The sequence below is a fragment of the Alligator sinensis genome, unplaced genomic scaffold, assembly GCF_000455745.1.
Source record: "Alligator sinensis unplaced genomic scaffold, ASM45574v1 scaffold46_1, whole genome shotgun sequence".
In the NCBI taxonomy this organism is placed as follows: Eukaryota; Metazoa; Chordata; order Crocodylia; family Alligatoridae; genus Alligator; species Alligator sinensis.
In genome coordinates, this window is record NW_005841907.1 from 1,371,950 (window position 1) to 1,399,900 (window position 27,951).

Below are 27,951 nucleotides of genomic sequence, written 5' to 3' on the forward strand. Positions count from 1 at the left end.
AAGAGGAGGTTGGACGATCACTTGTCTGGGGTCTTGTGAACCCAGCATTCATTCCTGCCTGTGGCAGGGGGGCAGACTAGATGATCTGTTCAGGTCCCTCCTGACCCTAGCTACTATGAACCTATGAAACTATGAAAAGAGCATTTGTCAGGGAGTGGAAAATTCTAATGAACACAGACATAACAGGGCAACTCCATAGGCATCTAAACTGTAAGAGGCAGAATAAGCTGTGATGGAATCTATTTTTACCAGGCCTAAAACCCCAGTTCCTGCCTGTCCCTCATCCCTCCCCATGGCAAGTTCATTGGCCCACCTCTCCCCCACTCCTGTTATGCTACTGTCAAAGAGATTTGGATGGGAATAAAACTATTTTAAATGCTTAAACTTCCAGAAAGATGATGGATAAATACCATATTTCCTCAAATACAAAATAAGGTGTTACCCCCTAAATGAGAAAAAAAGCCCCTTGATTTATAGTTGCATACAAGGAAACCTCATTAAAAATATTGCTTTCATTAAACTGCTGCCAAAAGCATCATGTGTTCAACAATGGAAGCCAATTAAGTTGATTAAATGTAGCCAACACTGAGCATGACTATAAAACACATGGCCCACATTGGGCAAACATGATGATAGGAACCTAGCACAAAGATAGATTAGTGAATCCCATCTGAAGAAAGAGCATAGTAGGGCCCATTAAGTGCAGTACCCTTAATGCCCTTTTTCAAGTCATGGTGAGCCTCAGTATTGCATACATTTTGACTTCCTCTTCACTCCCACAGCTGAGCTGCACCTTTATTTCTCATTTCTAATTATTCCTGTTTCTTCACCAGTCTTTAAATGCCTGGCAAACAACATGAAACAGGGCCACAAAGACTTCATCCTTCTGTCACACCTTCTCTAAGCCTGGCTCTTATGGGTAATGTGGCCCTGCCTTCCATGAAATGAAGCCAGACCAGGTTGCCCTATGCCTCGGCTACATATACATTTTTGGAGTATCTCAGAATTTATGAGAAATACACCCAGTTCTAGTCATAAGTGATAGCTAATTAGCACATGGATCCCTTGTGGGGGGATTTGGAGTATACACACCTACTGAGCAGTGATGAGCTGTGAGGTCACCATGGCTTGCCATGCTGTTGACTCTGGTGGGGCCCACCTCACTGAACTATGTGGTAGATCACAAGCCTTTGTCTTTAGATTAATATCAGATATAGTTTGTGCTACATGTAAGTATGTACTAAAGTCCTGATCAAAGGTGTGTTTATGGAATACCTGTGCTAAAACTTGCAAATGTTAAAAAGAAAAACAAAAAAAACCCAGTAGCATGCAGCAATTCTGGATGAGCTACATGTATGGGTAGTATATGCAGACAATGACAGTCATGTTTAATTTCAAAGTTATAGCTGTTATATTTGCTGCTTGCTTCCATGCACTTAGGGACAGCAGGGTCTGTCAGCAAGGAAAGGGGGAAGGGGCTGCTAGGGGAAAAAAAATGATGGGAAGCAGAGAGCAAGGGGGTTGCCTATTCACCAGATTTACTTTCCCTGCTTTAGGAGTAGGAGGGGGACAAATTCAAGGCAAATCTCCAATAATTAGATTCTATATATGGAAAATTATACTTAATTTATAAATTTTCCATATATAGAATCTAATTATTGGGGGGTTGTCTTATAGTCAGGGTTATCTTCTATTTGAGTAAGTATGGTATGTAGCAAGTGAAGACTGTATAATTTATTATTTGTTGAACTTTTTCTTTTTACCTGTAATAAGTTCTTCAGTAAGTTACTATTTTAGGATCTGTTTAGAATATGAGGGGTTTTACTAGCAGTTGGCATTATCCAATTATAACTTCCACCATTCAGTTAAGACAATCATAGAATAGTTGTTAAGCCCAGGCAGTTGAAACAATAGTCACTTCCATAGCAGCCTTCACCCAAAATAGTAACGTGCGACTTTAAAGCAAGGGCACATGCAGGATTCCTGTGTTTGCAGGAATTTCACTGGCTATTGTTTCATGAAGGTTTGTGTAGCTATAAAAGACAAGCTGGAAGAACAGAGAAGTGGAGAAATCAAGCTTAGGACAAAGACAGAGTAGGTTTTAAGAAGAGAGTGCAAGCTACTTTATCTGAATTCTCGAAGAAAGAAGAAATACAGGATTGATCCCCATGTTATTGAGAAATCACACAGAGACGAGAAGTCTGACAGAATTCTTTTTCATTATGTGTTTGAGATCTAACTGATTAGTCTTTCATAACATGAGCTACTGCACATCATAACAACTGCTTTCAACTAGCTTATGCCAAAACCTCTTAAAGCAAGTGTTCCAAAGAGATTTTTTTCCCAGCTAAGAATACTCACAACCAGCAAACAACAATAATGTAATACAGGAAAATATTAATATAACAGATTTTCCAATGGTTGTAATCAATATATTAACTAAAACTAATAATGTTATTTAGTCTTTGAGGTGTCCTGTATTGTCATATGGACCCATTAGTTCTCCCCTGATATATCAGGACTACTTCTGTCATACACTGGACAGTCCATTGGTGTTGGTTGTGCAAAATCTTGGGGTTCAGGTACCTTGATGCTGAATCTGTTTTTGATTTCAGACTCCCTCAGCTGAAATAGCTGACTAGTTAAGGGTGTATCTACTTGGTCTACAATCACATGGGTTATTTTATACTGAGAACCACATGTGCAGAAGTTTGCTGACTCTGCGTTCCAAGCTGGGAATCTGGTGTAAGTAACTCAGGGTAGAAGAGGGGTGGGCGGGATTGGGGAAACTAGCAGGTCTTTGGGTGGGCTTGGTGGTTCTGTGGGGAGGTGTCCATCTGGGGCAGGAAGATCAGGAGGTAAAAATAGCTCAGTCAGGGAGGCAGCTCCTAAGAAGAGCATACCCCAGGGCTGAAGTGAGTGGCTGGGTTTTCCTCACCACTCACTTTGATGTTCACTGGATCAGATTAACTTGTTCCTGATTCAGGTTAGTTCACATACTCAGGTGAACTAACTTAGACCAGGGCCAACATTTTTGGCCTGATTTAAAGCCCATGAATATCCAAACAGATCGGTATCTAGATTGACCAAACCATAGGCCGATCTAAATGTAATGTGTACAGGTATCATAAGTACTCCTTATCACCCCATCTTTTGCAATTTGGCGAAGTTTTGATCTATTTTTCCATATATGTCACCTGTATGCAGTGACAATCACACAGAACTGTGCGTTCTCTGTCTTGATACAACCATTTCCAGCAGAGATATACATAGCACAGTACTGATGAAGTCATAGTATCTCCTCAGACACCAAAGTGTACTGAGGTTTTGTCCTGCTTTTCCTGTTTCTCTTTGTATCTGCATATTCCCTGTGGTTCAGACATCAATGTATAACAGCAGAAGTGTTATTATTTTCATTTTTAAGTTGAACAGAATGTCAATAGAGGACAACACATGCTGTATTGATGATATTCTGTAATGTAACAGTGCTAAATAAAGAGAAGCATCTGATTTAACAGGCATTTTAGGTGGGTTGTTTATTATTTTGATAGTGTTATGAACCAACCTACTAGACTAATGACACTGAGGATTTATGGATACATGTCTACAACTATGGTTCTCTACAAACTGCTTAAATTTATAACCACTAAGCTGTGGCTGTGACCATATATTATCATATCACATTTATGATATTTAGCAAAAACAGATAAGATATGCATAAAGATTAGTTTAGTTATATTATCTTCTTGAGATGTAACCTCTAGGAAGTGATAGTGATGAACAGAGATCCTGATTTTCTCAGATTAAAAAAAAATCCCCAATTTTTGGATTAAAAAAGTAAACCAAAATTCATGATCAAAATGAAACTCCACTACATATATATGTAGCTGTCACATTGCGTGTGTGCAGCACAGCTTGGCAGGGTGCCACGCAAAGTCTGGGAGCTGGGGTGGCTCTACCTGTCAGCTGGAGCCTGGCACCACTCAGCCCCAGTGGCCCCAGATCCCAGACAGCGTGGTGTGGTGCCCTGCTAAGCTGTGTTGCACCCACGCGATGCAACAGCTGCTGCTCAGGTGCCATGTGGGGGGGGGTGATCCCCGTTGTCTCCTACTGCCCTGTGCTGCACATGAGCCATCAGAGGCCCCAGCTGGTGAGAACGGGGCTTTTTTTTTTTTTTTAAAGTGCTGGGAGCTGGGACCAGGTGGGGATAGGGCTGGGTAGGGCAGCCATGGGGGCATCTCCCATGGCTACTCCACCTATGCCTGCCTCTGCTTCAGTGGGGGGAGCTGAGGGAGAAGGCCCCATGGCTGCCCTGCCTGGCCCCATCCCCCTCCCGACACTTTAAAAGGAGAGCTGCAGGGCTGTGCCAGGCTATTCCCAGGGGAGCCTCTGACACATTCCAAAACATCGCCTCTCAACCTTCTCTTGCAGAGACTGAAGAGGTCCAGGTCTCTCATTCTCTCCTCATAGGGCTTGGCCTGTTAACCCTTAACCATATGAAAGGCCCTTCTCTGGACCCTCTTGAGGCTATCCACATCCTTCTTAAAGTACGGTGCCCAAACTGGACGCATCTACTGATGCATGATAAGGTGCGGTTAGCTTTGCTGATGATTTCATCATGCTGACAACTCATGTTCATCTTGGAGATCCCTTTCCGCTTCTGTGCTGCTGACCGCCTGCTGAGGGTCACTTCCCAGCCAGTAGGTGTGCTGTATATGTTTGCACCCTAATTGCAGCACTCTGCACTTGTCCTTGTTGTACTGCATCCTATTGTGTACTGCCTACTTTTCTAACCTGTCCAGGTCTGCCTGCAATTGTTCCCTACCCTCCAGAGTGTGCATTTCACCCCATAATTTAGTATTGTCCACAAACTTGGACAGAGTACACTTCACATTCAAATCCAAGTAACTGATGAAGATATTGAAGAGTACAGGTCCAAGGACCAAACCCTGTGGGACCCCACTATCCACATCCTTCCAGGTTGATACCAACCTCTCTACTACCACTCTCTGGGTGCAACCACTAAGCCAATTTGCCACCCACCAGACTGTGTAAACATCTATGTCACAGCCTCTTAATTTATTTATGAGAATGTGATAAGATACTGTATCAAAGGACTTGGTAAAATCCAATAAAATGATATCCACCTCTACTCTTATAGCTAAGCATTTTGTGACCCTGTCATGAAATGAAACCAGATTGGTCAGGTATGATCCATGCTGTGAAACCATGCTGGTTTCCCTACTGCATTATTTTTCCCACTGGACTCCCACAAATATGATCCTTCATAATCTTTTCAAAGACCTTTCCAAGGATGGAGGTGAGACTGACTGGCCTGTAATTACTTGGATCTACCTTCCTCCCCTTCTTGAAAATAGGGACCACATTGGCCCTTTTCCAGTCCTCCGGGACCTGGCCCAAGTGCCATGAGCACTCAAACAGCCATGCCAGTGGTTCTGCTATGACACTGGCTAATTCCTTCAGTACCCTTGGATGCAGCTCATCCAGGCCTGCTGACTTGAACACACCCAGTCCATCCAAGTGACTCTGCACCAAGTCAGTGTTGACAGCTGGTGGGCTTGTGTCCCTCTGATGCCCATCTAAGAACCCATTAAGAGATTTATCTTGAGCCCTGTTCAGGAACACCGAGGCAAAAAACTCACTGAATAGCTCAGCCTTGTCCCCCCTGTCTGTCACTTATTGCTCCTTCTTGTTCAGTAGGTGTCCTATGCTGCTCTGCACCTTCCTTTTACTCCCTACACAGCTAAAAAAAAGACTTTTTGTTGTCTTTAATGTGTTGTCAACCTCAGCTCTGTAGTTGCTTTGGCTTTTTTAGCTGCCTCCCTGCAAGTGTGGGCCAAGTAGGTATACTCCTCCTTGGTAGCGTCCCCCTGCTTCCACCACCTATATGCCTTCTTTTTTGTCCTTAGGTTCCCCTGGATTTCCCTGTTTAGCCAAGGAAGTTTTTTTGGCTCCTTTCCCCCTTTTCCCTTGTACTGGGATAGTCTCCTTCTGTGCCCAAAGGATTGCTTTCTTTAGAAATGACCACCCTTTCTGGACTCCCATCTCACCAATACTCTTCTTCTGCAGTGTGTCATTGACTAGATTCCTAAGCACACTAAAGTTAGCCTTCCTAAAGTCAAGTACTTCTATCCAACTAGTTATCTTACACATCCTATGCTGTATGGTGAATTTGATTGACTGGTAATCACTGTCCCCAAGGTGACAATGAATCTGCAGCTCCCCTACCAGTTCCTCCCCCATAGCCAACACCAAGTCCAGTAAGGCATTCCCCCTAGTGGGACCGTATACCTTCTGCATTAGGTGAAGGTCCTGAAAAGGTTAAGAACCTACATGAATGGTTGAATTTAGTTGACTGCTCCTCCCAGCAGAAGTCAGGGTAGATTAGGTCCTCCCTGACAGCCATGTCCTTAACTTTTCTTCTCTTTTTTTGTATTAAATTGAGCCCAAGGAACAGTGGTGGCAGCCTGACAGGTGGGATCCCCTTCCCTGCCTGCTTTCTTGGGACAGCAGCAGGCACTAGGGGACATGAGGGCATAGGTGAGCCATCAGAATCATGGGGCAGCATAGAGTAGCCTTTGGGAGGGCACAGGGGAACCCCATAGGGTGGGTTCCCATAATTATATTAGTTCCCATTATGCAGATTCCACAGGTCTCCCATTTTGATCCTATTGCTGTAAGAAAATTGTACCAAACCTTCTTTAAAAACTCCTAGTTTTGCACTTACAATTATACTACCTCATGGTTCCCTTTAATTATCTCACAATCTTTATTAAAAATTAATCCCATTAAATATCTTTTTAAAGTTTTATTTTCAGGTTAGTAGCATGTATAACTAGATTAGCTATATTAATCAATTTTAAGATAACTTGTTCCCTTTCCTTGCTGGTTAGAGCAATTGAGGATAGCCTCTGCTTTGCTGTATCCTTCTACAGCTTGAGTTAAGTTTTTATGAAGTATATTATTTCTGTGACATATAATTACCATTTTTGTTTGCTTACCTCCAGCACCTTTTCAAAGCTCAAAGCTGTCAGTCATGCTCTTCTGCTGCTTTTCCCCAAAACAAAGCATCATCTATGCAGTACCTTCTATGCAATCAAAGATGTTGTTATGTTTTCCCATGAAACACATCATGTGCCAAATGCAACCAAAATAGTAGCCTGAGAAAACAGTGCCTTGCAAAGGAGGTGTTGGGTGTACACAAAGGTGTAGTCTGTTTTTGTCAGAGTGCTTGCCAAAATGCTGCTAACAAATTAAGTGCAGAAAAATACTTGGCTTCAACTATTTTTCAAAAAAATTCTCCTCTTGTAGGTAATGGAAAATGTTACTTTCTACATATTTATTTACATGAAAAAGTTTCTGTCTCTTATTCAGTATGTTTGTTTTCCTACAATGACCATGCAGAAGGCAGGTCAGGGTGGCACCTTAGACACTAACTCATTGAAAACTATCCTGTCCTGCCGTCTTACTGACTGCAGAATGATATGGCTACAAAGATGAGAGAGTGTACTTTTTCCATTTGCTTTATGTTTCCCAACACACTGAGCCTATCCAGTTTATTCTTCATAAATAAATGAGACTGAATGAAGGATACACAGCTCTTCAATCAATTTATCTTCCTAACAGGAGCCAACAACAATCAAACTTTTCTTAACTATTTAAGCAATAGCTGAATAGCAGTCTTATAGGCAGATCCACTTATAATAATAGAAAGATTCAGATAGCACAAATCATATGTTCCAGAACTACCTACTGTAGGAGAACACTATGGAAAAATCATGGTAGGAACTAAAAGTTATTGAACTCTTGCTTTCCTTTACATCATATATCAGAGTTCAACAGATTAGAGCCAGTGATAAATATACTGGGATCTAGGATAGAAAAACACCAAATTCAGATTGTACCATGCTTCTTACTTCTTTAAAATCCACTTAGATTACAGTGTTCTGAGTGCCTCAAATCCAGAGTCTCATACCAGGGTTACATCTAGTATTAGAGGATGTGTCCAGCTAGTTTAATAGTATAGTCTTAAAAAATGCTATTATATATTTTAGGGATGTATGTGCTTGACAGAAATGGTGTGCATGAAGGGTTATACACCAGATACAGCAAGGGATACAGACTCATATGAGTCTGCTTTTGCAATGTTAACTGAGTATTTGTCCTTTAGGCAGTTGATTCAAGGCCTGAGATATGACAGATTTTGTTGATGCAGGTGCTTCATTTCACAACTGGGTGATGTTAGAGGTCATGGACATGATGAAGTCAATCAGGGATAACATGGGTCTCATGCGTCTAAATCATCCCTAGGGAATGTTATATGGTAGTCAGGCATTATGTTTCTGAATCTATTTTCTAGGTTGTGAGTGGTATTGTCTGTGTACAGGGATGCTCTCTTGTGAGAGCTAAGTATTAAATCTTCCTATTCCAGGTCTGATGAAAAATAAATTACTTCATACAGCAAATGTCAACTACTGAATATACATAGTGAGGTATCCACCAGAAATAAAATTAAACAAAAACAGCTAAAGCTCTGAATTGCATATATTAAAAATATTTTTGTTGTAGCCCTCAAAGTAAAAAAAAATATCTGTGTAATCTGAAAATATAATTACTTCAGTTTCAAGGAAAAGTGAGCACTAACTCTTTTATTTAGTTTGAAAATTTAGTTACATATTTGTATTTGTCTTTATTTTATACTAATGATTTTATATATTTAGATTCATAGATTTCTGCCTAAGTCTAAGAACATGATTATTTTTTCTTGTGATGTCACCCACATCTCTTTCCTCCAGCTCACTGACAACAAATTTACTTTTCACGAATGGGTGAGATTTTTGATCTTTTGTGATTTTATTTCCATATCATTATACTTTTTTATTTCTGGCTAGCCTTTTACAAATAAATGCACACGTACACATGCACACACACAAGTACATGTGTACATATGGCCATGTACAGAGGTTTAAAAAACTGGGGAGGAATTGATCTAAGTTTTGTGGTTTTTGCTAAGCAACCTACTTTAGATAGGGAGTGAACATTTACCCTTGTTGGGGTGGGGAGCCAGCAAGGCAGGGGGGCACACAGGCAGCCTGCCCTGACCAAGACCCACAGGCAGGGGGTGCTCTAGCATGCCTCCCAGCATGCCCTGTAGGCTACTCAGGCTGCCAGAGACAGTTGAGAGCAGCTGAGTGCCTGGGTCACCACTGATTGGCTGCCCAGTGCTGACCACAATACCCCAACTCTACCAGTCTCACTGTGGACCCTCCACCACATCCCACCCAGAGGCTTCCAAAAGAGTTGCAGAGCAAGTGCCTTCCCCTGTTAATTGCATGTGTCTCTGTTTCCCAGCCTGCTTGAACCCCAGTATGGTGCCCTACCACTTGTGCCCAAGAACAGAGACCCAAGACCTGTGATGTGTCCTGCTTGTCACCCTACACAATTCTCAAAGGAGGCTGCAGGACATCATGTGCCACCATCTGGACTTGATCTGGCAGCTGGTTGTTATTGGTGCTTCAGACCACCAAGTCAGCAGCTGTTCTGCTTAGGGCCATCTACTACACTTTGCTTGCCAAGCATCCTGGACTGGGCCACTGACTTCCAAGTCAATCCCTTCAATGAGGGTGAGGCCACACATGATACCATGGATGCTCTGGATTTACCTCCAGACCATCAAGCACTGGTTCTGGGCCCATGCAACTAGCAGCAACTGGTGGGAGCTGATTGTCCTCATCATCTGGAATAATGAACAATGGGTCCAGACCTTCTGCATGTGCTAAACCACCTTCATGGATATTATCACCCAGGTCGCCCCCCAAATTGTGTGTCAGTAGGTCAGCATGTGAACAACACTCACTTCAGAGAAGCAAGTATACATCACCATTATGAAGCTGGCCACCCCCAGCCATTTCCACTACATTCCCAACCAGTTTGACATGGACAAGTCCACCACTGGACAGGCCATCTAGGAGGTATGCCTAACCATCCAGAATGCCATGGACAATGGCTTCATTCTCCTCATCAACCCACAGGAAGTGGTTGCCAGATTCTGCTGCATGGACTTCCTCAACTGTATGGGGGCCATGGGCAGTGCTCATATCCCCATTCTCTGCTAAGGCACCCAGGTGTTCATCAACCACAAGAGCTACTTCTCCATCAGCTTGCAGGGGAGGCATCATCGACTACTGGTGCTACTTCACCTACATCCTCACCAGCTGGACAGACAGCACCTATGATGCCCACATCTTGTGCATCTCCCCTCTCCTCCAGGTGGTTGACAATGGGTGTTAAACTCCTGAAGTCTTCAGTTTTGTCATCAGTATCTCTGCCATCCACCCTCTCATCACTGGGGACCTGGATTACTCCCTTCTGCTCTGGATTATGAAGCCCTATGCAGAACAGAAGGACCACTGAAAAGAGCACTTCAACTACTGCTTGACCAGGTGTTACATGACTATGGAATGCACCTTCAGCCACCCCAAGGCCCACTGGTGGGCACTCATTATGTGCCTCAAGGTGGAAGAGGAGAACCTGCTGTACCTAATTATCACTGCATTCTCCACAACATCTGTGAGACCAAGGGAAGCTGTTTCACAGTGCCTGAGCAGAGGAGGCACAGCACACAGACCAGGCATGGTAGATGAAGCATACAAGGCACAGGGAGGCTGGGGAGAGAGAGTCCCCACACTGATCTTTGGAGCACTGGCCCCACAGTCTGCGAAGCCCTGGCTGACTATCTCTTGCCCCATAGAGACCGGGAGCACTTCCAGATGAGTAGGGCCAGAAGGCTCTGATTGCCCATGCCCTGGCACTGGGCAATGGGTCTCCTGCCCCAGGCACCTCTGGATGTGCAACCCAGATGGTGCCACCCAAAACCCTGGATGCCTGTTCTGCCTCAACCCCCCATTTCCCTTAAGGGTCATAGACTGGGATGTAAGGGAATGCAGCATGAGAAAGAGGCATGCATCAATTTATAATGCTGCAGTTGCCAACTATTCCTTTTTTAAGAAAGTAAAGCTGGTGAACTTTGCCTGAATTGGAACTTGGCCCCTCTTCCCACTGATGCAAACCAGCGTACCTTTGGATTGTGGTAGAGGTGGGAGAAGGTTGGGGTGGTATGGGAAAGGGAAAAAATAATGTGGAGGGATGGTTAGGACAGGGAATAGGGACAGGAATGGGAGCTGGTGGCATATGCAGAAGCAGAACTCAAGACAGAAACTTGGAGGGGAGGCATGAGGAAGTAGGATTTAGAGCTGGCACACTAATCCAGACTCCAGACTCAGGAGTGAAGACCAAGGACTTCCTGTGTAGAAACTGGACAGGTCGGTAATCCTGGACCACCTGTCCTCCTGATTGGGCTGCAAGGCACAATGGGAGACAGCTGCAGAGAGGAAAACATTGCCACATCAAGGGCAATGGATTCCTGGTGCTCCCTCCTGGGACCCCCACCCCTTTACCCCCTGCCCCTGCTTCCCCTTTCCCTCTGTGGGACCCCAATTCCACGATCCTTGGACACACCTGGGGTCTACCTCATGCAGATAGATTGAGCTAAGGGGCTGCCCATCCCTGACATGGCTGTGGCACTCACCTATAGCAGGACCTGGGCCAAGAGAGATATTATGGGAAGAAGAAAAGCCCCCATTGGATCTTCCACCTGGCAGGTGGACAAGGTGGGGGAAGTGGGCTCAAATGCCAACAGGTGTACCAGCAACAGCCATGCATAGAAGGATGGTGGGCTGCACTCTTCCCCTGCCTCTAAGTGTTTCTGTACCCCACTGGGACTGCACTGCAACTACTTGCAGGTCCTGCATATACAGGGGGACCACCAGGGCTGGGGGGACATTGATCAGCTCAGGAAGGAGGGTGGTGTTACAGGTGGCCCTGGACTTGAGCCTCAGGTATTCTAGTCCCACTGCCTATGCCCACTGGTGCCCACTAGGGGGGGGCCCTAGAGAGGCTTCCCTGGACAACAGATCACCACCTCTGTCACCCACTCCTCCTGCTGGGGCTCTGCCTCCCACTACTCTTGCTCTCAGTCAGGGTATTGTGGGAACCATTCCCCTCTGCCCAGCTTCCAGGAGTCTCCCCTATGGGACCCCTGTTCCTGTCAGCCCTGGAAAAACTCCCCAGATTGGGCACAACATGCTGCTGGGGGCTGGGCAGAAGTCTCTTCTGCCAGCCCTGGCCTGGGGAGCTATGAACTTTCTCTGTGAAGCAGCACTGGTACCAGTCAGGGGTGTCATAGGTGGCTGTAGAGCAATCTAGGACCCTGCACATACACTCTCTGCTGGTGCTGGGACTCTGCCAGCTCTGTCTAGGCATAGTGGCCATCATAAGCCCCCATTCTTGCAAACAGCAGGTGGACATCTTAAGCCCCTATTCCTGCACCTTGGCAGGCTGGATGTAGGCATCCCCCAGTCTAAGGATGTCCTCCCTCTGCATCTGGAGTTTCTTCTCCATCTCCTGGCACTAGGAGCCATCTGTGTTTGCCCATTACTCAAAGGCAGCAACCAAAGCCTGCATGATCTCCTTGGTTATCCATCATGGGAATACATCAAGGGTTTGGTGAACAACTGTTCATCAGGGCACCATAAAGGAAAACCAGGATTAATGTCCACAAATTCTGGAAGACCATTTCAGGCTCAACATTAGGAAAAATGTCTTCACAGTCAGGGTGTTCAGGCTGTGGAATAAGCTACCTGAAGAGGTGGTACAATCATCTACCCTGGAAATCTTCAAGAGGAGACTGGACGGTCACCTTGCTGGGAGTCACCTGACCCCAGTTGTCTTTCCTGCCTGGTGCAGGGGGCTGGACCTGATGATCTTCTGAGGTCCCTTCCAGCCCCCTTACAATCTATGAATATATGAATGCCTCCTACAGACATCCTTCATGTGGCCTGCAGCTGTGCTGCCCCCTGTCATAGAAATAATAGAAAATTAGGGTGGGACGAGACCTCAGGAAGTCATCTAATCCAACCCCCTGCTCAAACCAAGATGATCACCAACTAGATCGTCCTAGCCAAAGCTTTGTCTAGCTGTGTCTTAAAAACCTGTCCTTCATCTGGTATCACATCCTCCATGTAGTGTCCTCCCTCACACAGGTGGGTTTTTCTGCAGTTTGATAGGGGAGACACAGAATTTTTGGGCACTTGCTCCACTCCCTCAGAGAGTCCAGGGTCCAAGGGTGCTGCAGGAGTGGGCAGGAACTGACCACTTCAGGAATTGCCAGGGGAGCTCTTACACCATCCTTTGTCTTCCCCTGTCTTTCAGTGCTGTGTCCATGCACAAACAGTACTTTGCTCTCAATTTAGCCAGGCCTGGAGAGATGAGCTTTATCACTATTCCTGGCAGAACACCTGTCAATATGCCCTGCTTCTGCATCAGGACATGGTTCCCAGGGAGATGTTCAACACCTGGAAGGGGGATGTCTGCTTTGAAGGCACAAAGGGGAAGCCTGGGTTCCAAGGCAACATGACAGTCTGGCTCATGTGCTACCTGTGACTGAACTGACACCCATGTATGAGCTCCTAGTGGCCACAACATGATCTGACTTAGAGAGGTTCTCCACACCATGATTCTCTAAGAAAAGTCCTGCCATGTGTAAAGCTGCTGAAGGGTTTCCTCAGAGCATGCAAGCTCAGTCAGGGTGTTTGCACTCTTGGGACAAGGATCTGCAGTAGGCTGTGCACACTGAATGCATGTACTGATTGGACAGCTGTAACTCCAGGGTGGGAAGCCTGGGAAAACAGGGGGGAATAGCTGGGGAGAGGATAACTGAAGCTGTGCTGAGAAGGACTGCTACCCAATTGCTTCTGAGAGGGCTACTGTATTGCCTGGTATCCTTTACTAAAGGCACAAGGGTTGTGCAAACAGGTTCCCTTCCCCACTCTTATGATTCCTGGCCTCAGGAAGTCACTGGGAGGGAATCAGGGACAGGGGCTGCTAGAGCAGGTTTTCTGGGAGAGCTAAAGAAAGCAGCAGGGAATCGTGCCTGTGTGGGAGCTCCAGCAGAGAGCTCAATAAAGTACAGCCAAGAACAGGCACTCCAGGTGCCAAACACAGGGCAGCTGCCTTGGGAAGTGTCTGGGGAATGGTGTGATTGATTGAAGACTCAAAATGGGAAGAAACCATGGTCTCTGGAGCAGCCACACCTGAGGTCCTAACAGGCACTCCCATCTTCTGTCCAGATGACAGCATCACCATCCCTCTTCTGAGGAAGAGTGAGCACCGCTCCCCAGGGCTCCACTGCAGCCACTCCACAGTGGGCTTCTTTGCTGTGGGCAGAGTGATTTTGTGAAGAGCTGGCTGATTAAGTGTATATACCTGTATTAAGTTGCCTGAATATTAAGGTTGATAACATAATTGCTTTTGCTAGATGATAAGTATTCGCTTTATCTGCTGGTATAGATTATTATTGAGCTCCTTGAAAATATTTTGTGTGTTATTTATGGGATGTTAAATTTGTCAATCTCTCAGTTATTATTGTAAATAATAAATTATTGTGAATAGTTATTTAGTGTGTGGTTTGGTGAGGGGAGGACCACAGGAGAGAACTCCTAGGCTGTAGACAGAGTGGGAGTAGACTGAGACCTATTGACACCCCAGAATACCAAAAATTTGGATGTGGCTGCAGGTAGCACTGCCACCAGGGTTACATGTGCATTGTCCTTGGCTGCCTAACACCAACCTTCTTATTTGAATACATCTGGAAAAGGCCAAGGGTGGGGCTTCCTTTCAGAGGTTGGGGTTGCTGGAGGGGCTCTGTCAGAACTAAGATGGGGCCATGATTGCTGGAGTGGGGATGAGGTTTTTTGCTTTTAGGGATTGGATTAAGGGAAGGTTCTGTCCAGGATTGGGATGGAGACACTTACAGCAGTGGGAGGTTGGTTAAGGGGTTGGTACAGTAACTGCTGTCACTGTGGGATTTGGAATCACCTGACTCTCATGGACTATCTGAGAGATCAAAGCAGATTGAGGGAAATGAGAGTGCTGGAGTGCCAGTTGCAAGTATTTCCAGATGCACAACCCAGGCGTCACCCTGGCATCCAGACCAGATTAACTGAGATAAAGGTTCCCATGGGGGACTCCTGCTATTACATAAATGCATTTCTTGGACTGAGAGGAGGAGGGTGGGAGGCAGACAGGCAGAGGGGTTGTTTGGCAAAAGGAAAATGTTATTGTTTTTGCTGTACTGCAACTCCAGTGGTTCTCATAGATAGTTGCATGTTATCTCCTGCCACCTGGCCCTGGGGCACTGCCAGCTGGAACTTGTACCAATTTTTTATACTTTGCCTGCAGAGCACAATAAACTCTGTTGGTGCCTTTCTATGAGTGCAAGGGGCAGGAGGGAATGGGAGAGCTGTTTCACAACACCAGTGCTATGGGCAGCTGGGAGGAGGGTCAGCTTCTCCCAGGAGCTAAGCATGTCCCTTAGAGATAAAGAGGGCAAGGAGGTGCTAATAAGCAGGGATCCTGTTTTTTTCTGATTAAAAAAAATCCCCAATTTTCAGATTAAAAAAGGTAACCCAAAATCCACATTTTTGCATAATTAAAATGAAACAATACTATCTATTTCTCTCTCTCTCTATCTATCTATTAGTGGTGTTGCAATTTAAACAAGGAAAAATGTGGATGGGGGATGGATGTTGTGGAAGCAGCTGCTACACTGGTAGTCAGGGGCCTGGAGGGGCACTTTGTGCATCTGAAAGGGGGGCACACAGGAAGGAATGGAAAAGAAATGGAAGAGAAAAACCCATAGCACCTATGTCAGAAACTGTCCCAGGGGTTACAAGTTTAGTCATGGTCCATGGGGTCAAAGACTGGGGGTTCAGCTCCTGCAAGATGTAAGGCATGGTGTTTGGGTTTAGGTCCTTGGTCACAACAATGATGGTGTCAGTGCTTTCCCTGCTTAGTGCCAGAGTCCTGAACAAATATGATCTGTGTACTCAATCATGCCTGAGATGTCAATGAAGCTCAGGTCCAGTTACAGGTGCACTTTTGCTCCCAGCTCCTATGATGAACTGGGAACTAGCTCCAATGGGCTGAAGTCTTCGGGAACAGCATCAGCAGAAAACATTGTGCCCAATAGGCCCTGGGGACCTGCTCCTGGGAATTTGGTGTTCCTGTTGTCCTAGGGCTTTCCTCCACCTCCTCCTTCAGTGGGGTCCCTACGAGCTGCTCCTCCTGTCACCCAATGATGCTGTACATGTGCAGGGAAGCAACAATCCTGACCATGATGAGGAAGAGGGCCAGCTTCTCTTAGAAGGGCACGCTCTGTCTCCCAGCCCTGGACTTCTTATTGGCATCATACATGTAGCTTTACAAGATATTCATCCATTTCATCTTGGTCCAGCACTGCACTCAGTCCCTGTTGTGGCCCTGCACTTGCATTTGTTGGACAATGCACTGAAACACATCCCTGTTTTGGTGCCCTTTGCAGAGCTGGGCACAGGTCTCCTGTTCCCCCCAGATGGCAAGGAGATCCCTCATGTCCCTATGGCTCCAGTTGTAAGACCAGAGTTGGGTATTGGAGGAGGATGAAACAGGGCCTTTCATGGTCCATGGTGGTTCCCATGGGCTCTTAGTGTCCATGGGTGGTTGACAGTCTGGCTGTGAGGGTGTGACTGGATGGATGGATTAATGGAAGGAACAGTGGGTGGGTGTAGGTGAAGGTCCTGGTGCATGGATCTCCCTCTCACCCCAGCTGGATGGGGCCCTTGCTCCAGAGTGACTGGGGTTTCAATGGCCAGGCCACACTCATGACCTCAAACTTTCCAGGATCTTCTAGCAGATGTCCTCGTGATGCTGACCATTCCTCACAACCCAGTCTGGAAATTTCCAATGATCTCTATCTGCAACACTGAGGCTGCTAGCCACTCCCAACCTGCTCCTAAATTTTTCAGGGGCATCTGCCCGCTTGCCCTGAGTGGGGTGCTCAGTGCCACCTCTCTCTCAGTATTTTGGGACTCTGTAGCTACAGTTGAAAACACCCTTGAAACACATGACCAGTGTACCTGCCAGCACAATCCAAGTTACAGAGGTTACAGGGTCCAGTCCAGGCAGTCCTGGCTTTGATGTTGTTCCCCCATCTCCCTGACCCACCAAAGGAGACTGCCCATACCAGCTCCTGCTTCACATAAGCGGAATGTTTATGAAGACATCTAGGTAACAGGGTGACTGGCTCTAGCCTCTGAGATGTGCTGTGCAGGTGCCAGGGTCGGGATCATTGGCACTGTGCCAAAGTGTGGAGCTATGAGGGTCCTTGCTGGGTGTGTGAGTATGTGTATCAGGCCCAAGGGGCTGTGCCAAATGCAGGAGTTATCTTGCAGCCAGGACTGGGGTCTCCATGTATGTTGTGGGGTGCTTCATGATGAGGTGTTAGGGGAATGGGGGTAGAGCTGGGGACTCAGGTGCCCAGGTCCCAGGGCTCATTGGATGGGATACATATTCCTCACTTCCCTCCCCCCACTGCCTTCCTGCATCTGACAGGTTGGAAGCAGGGCTGGGGACCTGTTTGCATGGCAGTGGGACAGATCAAGGGCAAGGCTTGCTGGCCATTCAGCCAGAGCAGCCAAGTGCTGGTTGAGTGCAAGCATGATTCCTCCCTGAAGTGGAGTACATGGGGGTGCAGGTGCACCCCCTGAGAGCACTGGTGCACCCCCTGACTGGCCACACTTGCTGCTCACACAACGGGCAGGGGGGGCAGGTGGGAGTGCCCCCACCCTGTGAGCTCTGTCCAGGGAGTGGGAGTGCTGTGGCCACTTCGCGATCACCAAACAGTTGTCAAGAGTCATTACAGTGATTCTCAAGATTCTTTCTCCAAACTACAGCTGATATCTTTGAAATTGTAAAATGTCATTTAAAGCTGATTTTAAAAATGCTCTATTGGGTCTAAGCAAATTAAACAAACATATTTCCGTGCCTCTTATTGATCTTCCTTTGTAAAGAAACTGGGGTTTTGTTCTTTTACTCTGCCAGGTTTCCAGCTGTGGCAGAGGGATGAATGGAGAGGCTTTGGTCTCACTTCTCCTTAGCCTGGAGATCAGTAAGGCAACGGCTTCATTTAACTGAACGAAAACTGAGAAGAATCAGAATAAGACTTTGGTAGCTGTGTTGGTCTAAGGACATAGGCAGACAAGGTTCTTTGGGTAAATGTGCTACATTTTATTAGACCAACTCAAATAGTTGGAACCATAGGCAACATGTAGGGGGAGTATGGGGGGTCACAGGCCCCCCCACCCCTGAAATGGTTCAAGTAAAGGGAATTCCAAAACTTCACTGGAGATAGTAATCTACTATCTAATAAATATTATCATAACATCTATCACTGTTTCCAACCTCATTTTCCCTTGTCTACTTTTAGTCAATAACCCTACCATTTTATAACATCAAAAAAATCAGGTTGTTTTACAGGGAAATAGCTGTAAGCTTCTAGGCTCTGTGTGTGGCCAGTATTTTTGACAAGATTCTTCTATAGGAAACAAAAATAATTTTAAATAAATGTCTGCATACCACTTTCAAGTAACACTAAATTAAAATCTATCACTTGACATTCAAGAACGTTACAGAGTAAGAAACATTATAATTAGTATTGTAATTATCCAGAATGTGAGAAGCCTAGCTGATGGCACTATTTAATAGTCATTGTGTTAACTGCAACAGAAATTGACATCTTATATATTTTACCACAAATATTTGGATGTTCCTACAATTATAAAGGTAGTTCAGTAATCGTATTTTGGGAAGGTATTGCCAGGTCTTGTGCTCTTGAATTTGCTACATAAATATTGCTGTTTCTACTTTGCATGCTTCATATCCAAAACTGAGCTAGTGAAGATGATTTAACTCTCCTCCTGATACCATTCCTGATATTTCTGTTTCTGATGTCTTCCGCTGCAAGGTGGAGTATCCATGGAGCATCCTCATCACTTCAATTCTGGGTTAGGAGTGTTCAGAGTGACAGTGTTTGGGTGGAGTTGTTTTTGTTTGTTTGTTTTCCCAATGGACACTTTCTCAATGTGCCACAGAACAGTGCTGAAACAAAACTCACATTGTAATAAGTGATGTTTTCTACCCTTTGAATTCTTCCCTTTGCTGTCTTAGATATTCTTTTAATGCAATTTGTATTGAGCATTTTATATCTTTTAAAGAAAAGGTATACCATTCTATATCTCCAATCAAGGAGACAGTCTTAGCTCTTGCAAAATGGTATTTTGTAATACATCTTAATGCGGTTAGAATATATCTAATGACATTATATAGGATAAATAATAGAAAAAATCATATGTATTTCCTAAAGAATGAGAACAATTATTCTGTCCTTCTGAATATTAAAGACTAAATCTCTTCAGTGCCAATGTTTTAGATGTCAGGGAACATATTCAATTATTTTTCTTCAGTAAATTTTATGTTAATAAATAAAGATGAGTCCAAATCATAATCCCAGATCTAAAACACCTAGATTCTGGTGGATACAGCATCTGATTCTTGCTGCTGGATCACCCATCTATAAATAATACAACAGCTACATGTAGAGTTTCTCAGTTTTTGAGGCAATTTTCTTATTTTATTTTTCTTCTTTTTTCCCCCTTCCATTCTGGTTTTCTGTTGCCCATTTCACTCCTTTTGATCTGTGATGTATTTGCTCAGGTGTTTCTCATTTTTATGGCAGCATCAATTAACTTGCTTAAATTTGCCCCTGTTGCTCTCAGAATGTCTTGATGTTGCCTTTGAAGCCTTCCTGTCCATTATCTACCATTTTCAGCATCAGGCGCTGACCTTAGCAGGAGTAAAGTTTTCAGTCAATAAGCCCTGCCCTCTTAGTCGATTTGTTTTCAGATGAAAGAAATGAAATTACCAAATAAGATTCAATAGCAGCACCCTCACATCCTATGTTGTCAAGACAAGAGACAAAAATAATTTCTATCCATGTATATTTTTCCATAGTTCATGGGTGGTTGGAAAGGAAGCTTGTTTAGACTTTCCTTTAGCAATACATTTTAGAAGTTTTTAAATGAATTGTTTCCCACTTCTTATAAGAAGGAAAGAAGAAAAAGAAATTGTCTTGTCAATAATGTTGCATATTTTAGAATACCAAATTAGAATTTTTAAAAATCCCTCAACATTTCAGTTACATTTTTTAAAGGTAGCAATAAAAACAGTCTCCCTCAGGAAAGGAATGGCTACGAGCATGTTACATGAGAGAAGACATGATTACCGTTAGCTAAAATTTTTGTAATCCTCACATGAGAGCGCAAAATCAGAGAGCTGGAACAAAGCTGAACTTACCATTTAAATGGTCAATGATTTTCTAACATGGCAGTTTTTACAGATGCTGCCTGTACTGAATTCTTTTCTAAAATATCTTGTCACATGAAATATTTCAATTATAGGCCAGCAACAAAACAGTCTATTGTGAATGACCGATTATGGGATGCTACATGGTACGACACTATACATTATTTCATCATTTCATTTTTAAGGAAAGAAATGAATGTCTCTCCAGATATTAGTTAGCTGGAGCTATTATATATACAGCATTTCCTCTCTGTATACCTCCTAAAACCCAAAAAATAAAATAAAACAATTTGTTATTAAAATTATGCATAAGCAGTTGTACAGTAGAAGTCTCAAATTACTTAGGTTTTTATGGATTGGAAGAATATTAGTTCTGTTAAGGATGAGAACTGAGAATAGGGATAAAAGCTCCTGTTTCTTGTCTCCCACAAACTTCCTATGTGACCTTATCAAAGTTACTTAGGGCCAAATCCTCAAAGGCACTGAGGAGACCTAGCTTCCTGAACTTGCAAGGGACTGCAAAAGTATTCAACACTAATTGGTTAAAATTACATACATATTTTTACAAATATTTTTATAAGCAAGAAATGTTGAAAAGCAAAACTGGAATCCAAGACTTCTCCCAAAGGGGTGTGCCCTCATCATTGGGCTATAGTGCTATGCTTTCTCTTACTTATGAATCATGCATTCTTTTCTTCATGGTGCCCAGGTTCAACAGTAATGGTGGAAAGTGCCCTACCTCAGGACTGTCCAGCTATGGCACAGACAAGGAATGCATGCAGCATGTGTTCAAACCCTACGCTGCACACCACATAGGCTGCACTGTGTAGTGGTGGCCCATTTGGGATCCTCCCCACTCCATAGACTGTGCCACATGGCCCACTGACCCTGCTGCATGGGCTAGGTCAGTGGCACACTGCCTCTTCTCCTGCTATGTGGGCTATGCAGGCAGGGTATGACCCCCCAGGCCCTTCTCCTACCATGCAGTAGTGGGAGAGGTGGGTGCCAGGGCCCATGAGCCACACGTTAACTGCTTATGGACCACAACTGGCCTGCAGACCACATGCTGGTCTCTTGAGCCCTCACATGACACCAGCTGGACATCCCTGCCATATCTAATAGAAGTATAAGAGGTTGGCTTGAAATCCCTTTGGCTGAAGATCTACAACCAAAGTCTCCCAATGAATGGACAAAATGGTACCTCTTCCTTCATCCATGTAAAAAAAAGAGAGAAAGATAATTTTATTTTCTTAAAGAGAAAATAGTATATGCAGAAGTGGCACATACCCAGCCATGTAACTTGTTTCTAACACTGATCCACAGTTTGTTATCCTGTTTTACATGCAATGCAGACTTGCAAGTATCCACATGGCCACTGAGCATGCACAATAAAAAGCAGCATTTGGCTTACTAAAATGGCAGTCAAACTGTAATTTTTATCTTCCTCAGGGATGCCTTTAAAACTGTTGGACTTGTTCATCTATTCAACTCTTTGACTAATCTAAGCACAGTTCATCACTAGGGCATGTAAGATAGTAATCACTATAGTATCCTAGCCTCAGTTTTGTCTAGTTTGGTTGTAATATGCCACATGGGTAAAAGCAATTTTATTACTACAAGGGAAACTTTGGTGATTGCTTTGTATTAATTACTTTTGTAGTTTGTATTTATTTTTTATCCTATATTATCCTAGATCAGCCCCCTTTCTAGAGATGGCTACCTTTTGCTTAACAAAAATCTAATAGATCCTCTAATTGAAGGAAAGTTATTGAAAAGAGTCTGATACCACAATATCTATGTTAAAATATAAAATCAGATAAATATTAAGTAAGACTGATACCCAAATAGGCAGAAGAACTTAAGTAATGAGCAACTGAAGTGAGAATAATGGTTTCAGTTATACCAGCCTAAATAGCAACACATCTTTGTTCCTAAACCAAAACTTGGATCACAAGATGTCTTTTGCCATTTTATCTTGTCACCTACCTACAGAGATGAATGAAATTATCTGGTAACAATGTGTGTAATCACCTCAGGTATGTATTATTTCACATCACCTTATTCTACCTTTTAGCTTTCAATTATCTTTATTAACTGGTGCGCTTTACAGAACATTAGTGACAAGAAAAGTGCACATTCATTTAATTTGCCAACAGGTAGAAAATGAATGTCTCAAGCTATAATTCTCTGCCTTTTGTGTCCTTCCAGGATTCTGTTCCTAATATATATCTTTTCATAGGATTTCTGCTGGTTGCCAAAAAAGAGTTCAAGGAAGATGAGGCAACTGAAATGCAATCAGTGTATAATAAATGTCTGAAATAGCATCATTCATTACACCTGACTAGTGTTGTTTAAGAAGCTAAACTTGGTTTAGCTAATGTCAGATATCAAAGCTTTAGAAAAGTTGCCTATCTTGATATTTTTGCAAATGCTGTAATTTGGTTACTTGGGGGGAAGGGGGGATCTACCTTTAATTTGTGCTTAAAAATGCTTTGTCCATCACTTTGTAACTCTTCCATGTTATTCAATGTTTCGTCTGTAATATAATCTACCTTTCAAAGAAAAACCCAGTGTACCTACAATAAGCGAAGGTTTTGTCTCAAAGTTTTACGGGTACTGATATATCGCTGCATTACCGAATAGAGGGATAAATCACTGGTATAAGAGCTAAATATTTTTATATATTTTTCTCCCACTTTCTAAGTCTCTTTGAAAACTCCCATTTAGTCTCAATTAACTCTTCACTTTTTTAAGCCTTTCAGTCACTTTCCTTCTAGGTAGGGAGGTGTTTGTGTAGTTAATTATGTATCTTATTACAGTTTATCCGTGCCTTAGTCAAAGGAATTGCCAAATAGCGTTGGGAGGTGTCCTCAACCCCATTTAGTCCACTGATTTGAAACTGAATCCTGAATCCAAACTCACATGTTTGGCATTTTATTGCATCATCCTGCTGTGAGGTCTCTGTATTGCCTATTAGACTTTTCTGAAAGTAATATAATCTGTTTGCCTAAAAACATATGACATTTAGGCTCTTATTTGAAGCTGCCAGAAATGAAAGTGAAAAAGGGACTTAAAGATAGGGGGCCTGAATGGTATGTTCACAAAGCTGCCTAGTAGGAGATCATTAGAACAGTCCACAATTCCATACTCATCTTACTGCCCATAAACAACTCACAGCAAGCACCTACAAAGGGGCAATGAGAGGTATTATACTGAATTTGTGTAAATGTCTAGTTTGTAAAGCTGTTGTAAAGGAATTCATCTTAGGAACTTCAATGAGACATCAGGGCTTACAAAAATCAGAACACCTGACATAAATTGATGTTACAGACTGTGCAATGTTTTAGAGGTTTGAGTAATTCTGCAAGTCATTCAGATTTTGAGCTATAGTTGTGTTTCATCCATAAAAGTGGATGAATTGTATACCACTGCAATGGTGAGTCTTACTAGAAAATCAGGAGTAAAATCAAATCGGGAGGAAATTGCATTCCACCCAACTAAAGAATTTTGACATGGCATGAATGTATTCTCAAATGGTGTCAGAGAGATACATTATTGGTAGGGAGCCAGAGATATGCCATGTCTGAGAGAAATAATTTTCTGTGAGTTAGAGAAAAAGCAAAAATAATGGATATGCTTTATAAAACTAGGGTAGCAAAAAGCTACTTGCTCCCATGACCAGAAAACCACTCTTCTTTCCTTTCAATCTTTCAACATAGAAAGCTAAGGAATAAACAAAAGCAGCAATCAAAAATACTTTAGCTTTTAGTTAAAGGATTTCCTTTCATTACTTACTGTTTACATATTCCATTGAAGTTAACTAAAAAATACAGGAAAGAAAAGGGAGTTCAAGAAATAATCTAAGCAGATAAACTTCAAGATAATATACCAAGAGGATAAGAGGGACTAACAATACAAAAAAAGGGTAATTTTAAAAATTGCTAATTTGTGATCAAGATGCCTAGGGTATATATGGTAAAATTAACTGAGTAGAATTTGTTCTACATATCTTGTTAAAAGTATTATAGTAATATGGGATCTTCTCACATTTAGGAATTTTTGCTAACTGAATTTTTGTAGGACTGATTTGTAATTCCAGCTAAATAAATGCTGAGGAGAAAAATGGAAAGTTGGGGAGAAAAAAAGAAAATTATCTTTAAAAAGCTAATTATTGCTATTTGAAAACATTCAGTGGGTGTGTCTACATATGTACATTTACTGCACAGTAACCTAAATTACTGCGCAGTACGGGCACACGTCTATACATGCAGACCTGTACTGTGCAGTAAATATGGTGTGTTGTGGCGATGTGGGCATAAATTTGATACCTGCATGATGCAGATATCAAATTTATGCCTGATTAGTTACTGTACAGTAATGCATGTGTATACGTGTTACCACACAGTAACATAGGAGCCTCCCAGCAGGGTCTGCCCAGCTACTAGAGGGTCAGCTAGAGCCCAGCCCTAGGGCTCCTGCCTGGCCCCCTCTCGTGCTCTCTGGCAGCCCCTACCTGCAGGCTAGAAAAGCCTGTGGCCATTTTTTTCTATGGGGCACACACTCCAGGAGCCTGTGCACACTGGTGGAACCCAGCAGGCCCGTAGACAGCCCACAAGCTCTTTGCTGGTTCTGTCCTGCTCCAAAGCTGCTGTCTGGCCACAGGTGAGTGCTGCAAAGGGTTGCAGTTTGCTGCACCCCTTGCTCAGCCCTCTGATCCCCCCAGGGTTGCTGTTCCTGCTGGCTGTGCCACCAGGGCCAGCACCTGATGTCTACAGCTGCTCACCTCCCTCCTCTCTCTCTTTGCAGGGCCATGATGAATCAGTTCGGCCATGCAGCTGCGACTCTCTAGCTGGGTCCCTGTTGAGGTGCTGTTGCTAGCCCTCTAGGGCTGGCCACACAGGGTCAGCTGCATGGGGGCCTAATCAGCTAGTGTGGGGACAATGCCCACTGCATCTGGTGCTGATGGAGCAGCAACACAGAGGCTGTGCTTGTGCCCCCTGGCACGTGCCCCCCTGCCGCAGTCTCATAGAGCCCCTGGATGCCACCTGCCACCCCAAAGCAGGGCCCCACACCAGCAGTGCCCTTGAGGACCTGGTGCAGCACCTGCCTGCCACAGGCAACCCTGGGATCTGCTGCATTTCCCCCAGGCTCATGGTGGCACTTCCTGTGGCTGGGGCTCTCTGCCCTCGGTGGCCCCACCTCTGAGCCCCTCACAGGTGGACTCAAGAACGGGGTTGGACACCTGAAGTGTCTTTGCAATTTGGGGAATGATTTTTTTTATTGGTGAGTGGGGACTGTGGTGGAGGGGCATTGCTTGTGGGGGTAGAGAGAGGTGGGAGGAGGGATGGGGGGTTGTTCCATTAATAAAGTTTGTACTGTTTGACCTACGTATGTGTTCTTGAGTGGTGCTGGGGGTAGGCAGGGGGTTGGGGGGGTGAGAGTGGTGGGACAGGTGGTCTGGAGTGGGGAGCACATAAGGACGGGGTCAGCCAGAGGCTCCCATAGCCAATGCCCTGGGCCCAGCTGGTGGGTGCATAGTTGCCCTGGGGCCTGGGTGGGAAGGTGCACAGTGGGGCCAACAGGTCCAGCACCATGGCCAGAAGCAGCATGGGACACTGGTCACCAGAAGCAGGGGCAGGGACGGTATGGAGAGACAGGGTGGGCAGGGAGGAAGCTGCTGTGTCCTGTGCTGGGCACATGGCTTCTGGGCAGGGGAGGAACTGGGAAGGGCGATGTGGGCAGGGATGAGCTCTTAAGATTGCCACCACATGCTGAAAGCTGCTTTTGGCCTCAACATGGCTGCCAAGTGCTGGCAGACATGTGGACAGAGTCTGGACTGCCCCCTGGTGGCCACAGGGGCACATGACAGACTGCTCTGACTTGTTGCTAAATCTAGTCCCAAGTTGTCTGCATGCATAGATGCCGGCCCTATTCTCATTTTCTGTGCAGTAAATTTAATGCAGTGTAACTGCACATGTAGAAGCACGCAATAAGTGTTAAGATGATAAACTAAAAAAAGGAGACTCTTGATTCAAAATTTTTGTTTTCATTTTTCTTTGAAATAAACAGTCAATTTAATAAAATCTTTGATCATATTATACCTTCCATTGCTTAATTTATTAATTCTTCTGAGGTAAATGGTATACATTTAGGGAAGAATTCTATTTCAAGGGATGAATGATGGAAGTTCAGCTTAAGTTTAACTTTAAATTATTTGACTACCACATAGGAGTGATTTTATTATGTCCTCCCAGTCCATAAGGCTAGGGACAGACATTACACATAAACTGGTTTAAGTGATCAGAAACTGGTTTAAAACTGTAACAGAACAGATGTTCAGTGCACATAAACCAGTTTGAAAATGGCTGAAACTGGTTTGAAATAAACCTGGTTGAATGTAGTATCAGACTTAACTGATTTGGCTCAAACTGGTTTATGTGAAGTCTGTCCCAGACCACATGCACGCTTAAGTTAAATAAGAGACCCCCAGCATCCCAGCATGCTCTCTGGGCTGGGCTCTGCTCCAGAGAGCTGAGCTGGCCCCACCCCTCTGCTCTCTAGCCAGAGCAGGGTTGGGGTGTGGACAGAAGCTAGCCTGCCATGGCCCTTGAGGCAAATTCCTCCCTCCCCAGCCGTGACACTGGCAAACCCTGCAGACTGAAGCTGGGGTATGCCAGCCCCCACCACAGCTCCATGGCTTTCCTGCAGCCAGGCAGAGACAGAGTTAATTCCTTCCTGTGTCCAGCTTGCCTGCAGTCTTGGCGGGGATTGATTCCACAGTGGTCCGGGAGCAGGGGAAAGAGGCAAGCTAGTTCCCTGTGTGCAGATACAAGACCTGTACCTGTGAGCCCAGAGCTAAGACCTGCAGGACCAGACTGATTGGTGGGAAGTGTTGGGAAAGACCTGACAATCATAACACATATGTACTGGAGATGCAGTTAAGGGAAGCTGCAGAAAGCTTCTGGCTGGAAGTTGCAGACCAAAGAATGCTGAGAGCTACATTTACATTATAAAGCAGAACCTATAAAACCTAAACAAAGCCTTTCTGAATGCCTGGCTGTAAGGAGACACTCTACCCTCATGATTCGTAAGACTTATGCAAGGCTTTCTCTTGTGTTCCTGCTTTACATCTTAAGTTAGACTAAGTTGTGTATGCTGTGTTTTACTGGGCTGTATCTTAGTTTCAGCAAGATTTTTGGCAGTTCCCTATTGTATGCTTTGCAAATTGCTGTGTTCAATACATGCTTGCTTCAGAGATGACACTTTCTTTCCATCCCTACTCCTCAGTCTGGAAGCATATCCCCCACCCCATCTACCCTCAGGCTGGTGGCTGGCATCTTGCATGTCCTGCTAGCCCTGGCTGGTGCCTGGCCATTCCCGCTCTGATCCAGCAGGGAGGGGTGACAGCGTTGGAGGGCATCTCTCTTCCCTCCCCTTTAGCGGTGGCTGGCAGACATGCTTTAGCACTCCCCGGCTTCTGGCTTGAGCCACTGCGGGCATATGCCTGCATTTCCTGATTTAACAGAGAATGTCTGGCCGGTTATTAAACAGTTTAAGCTGTTTAGCTTAGACTAACCTACAACGAGTGAATCAATTCAGGCTCAGGCTTTTTGAATGTCTGTCCCTATCCTAAAT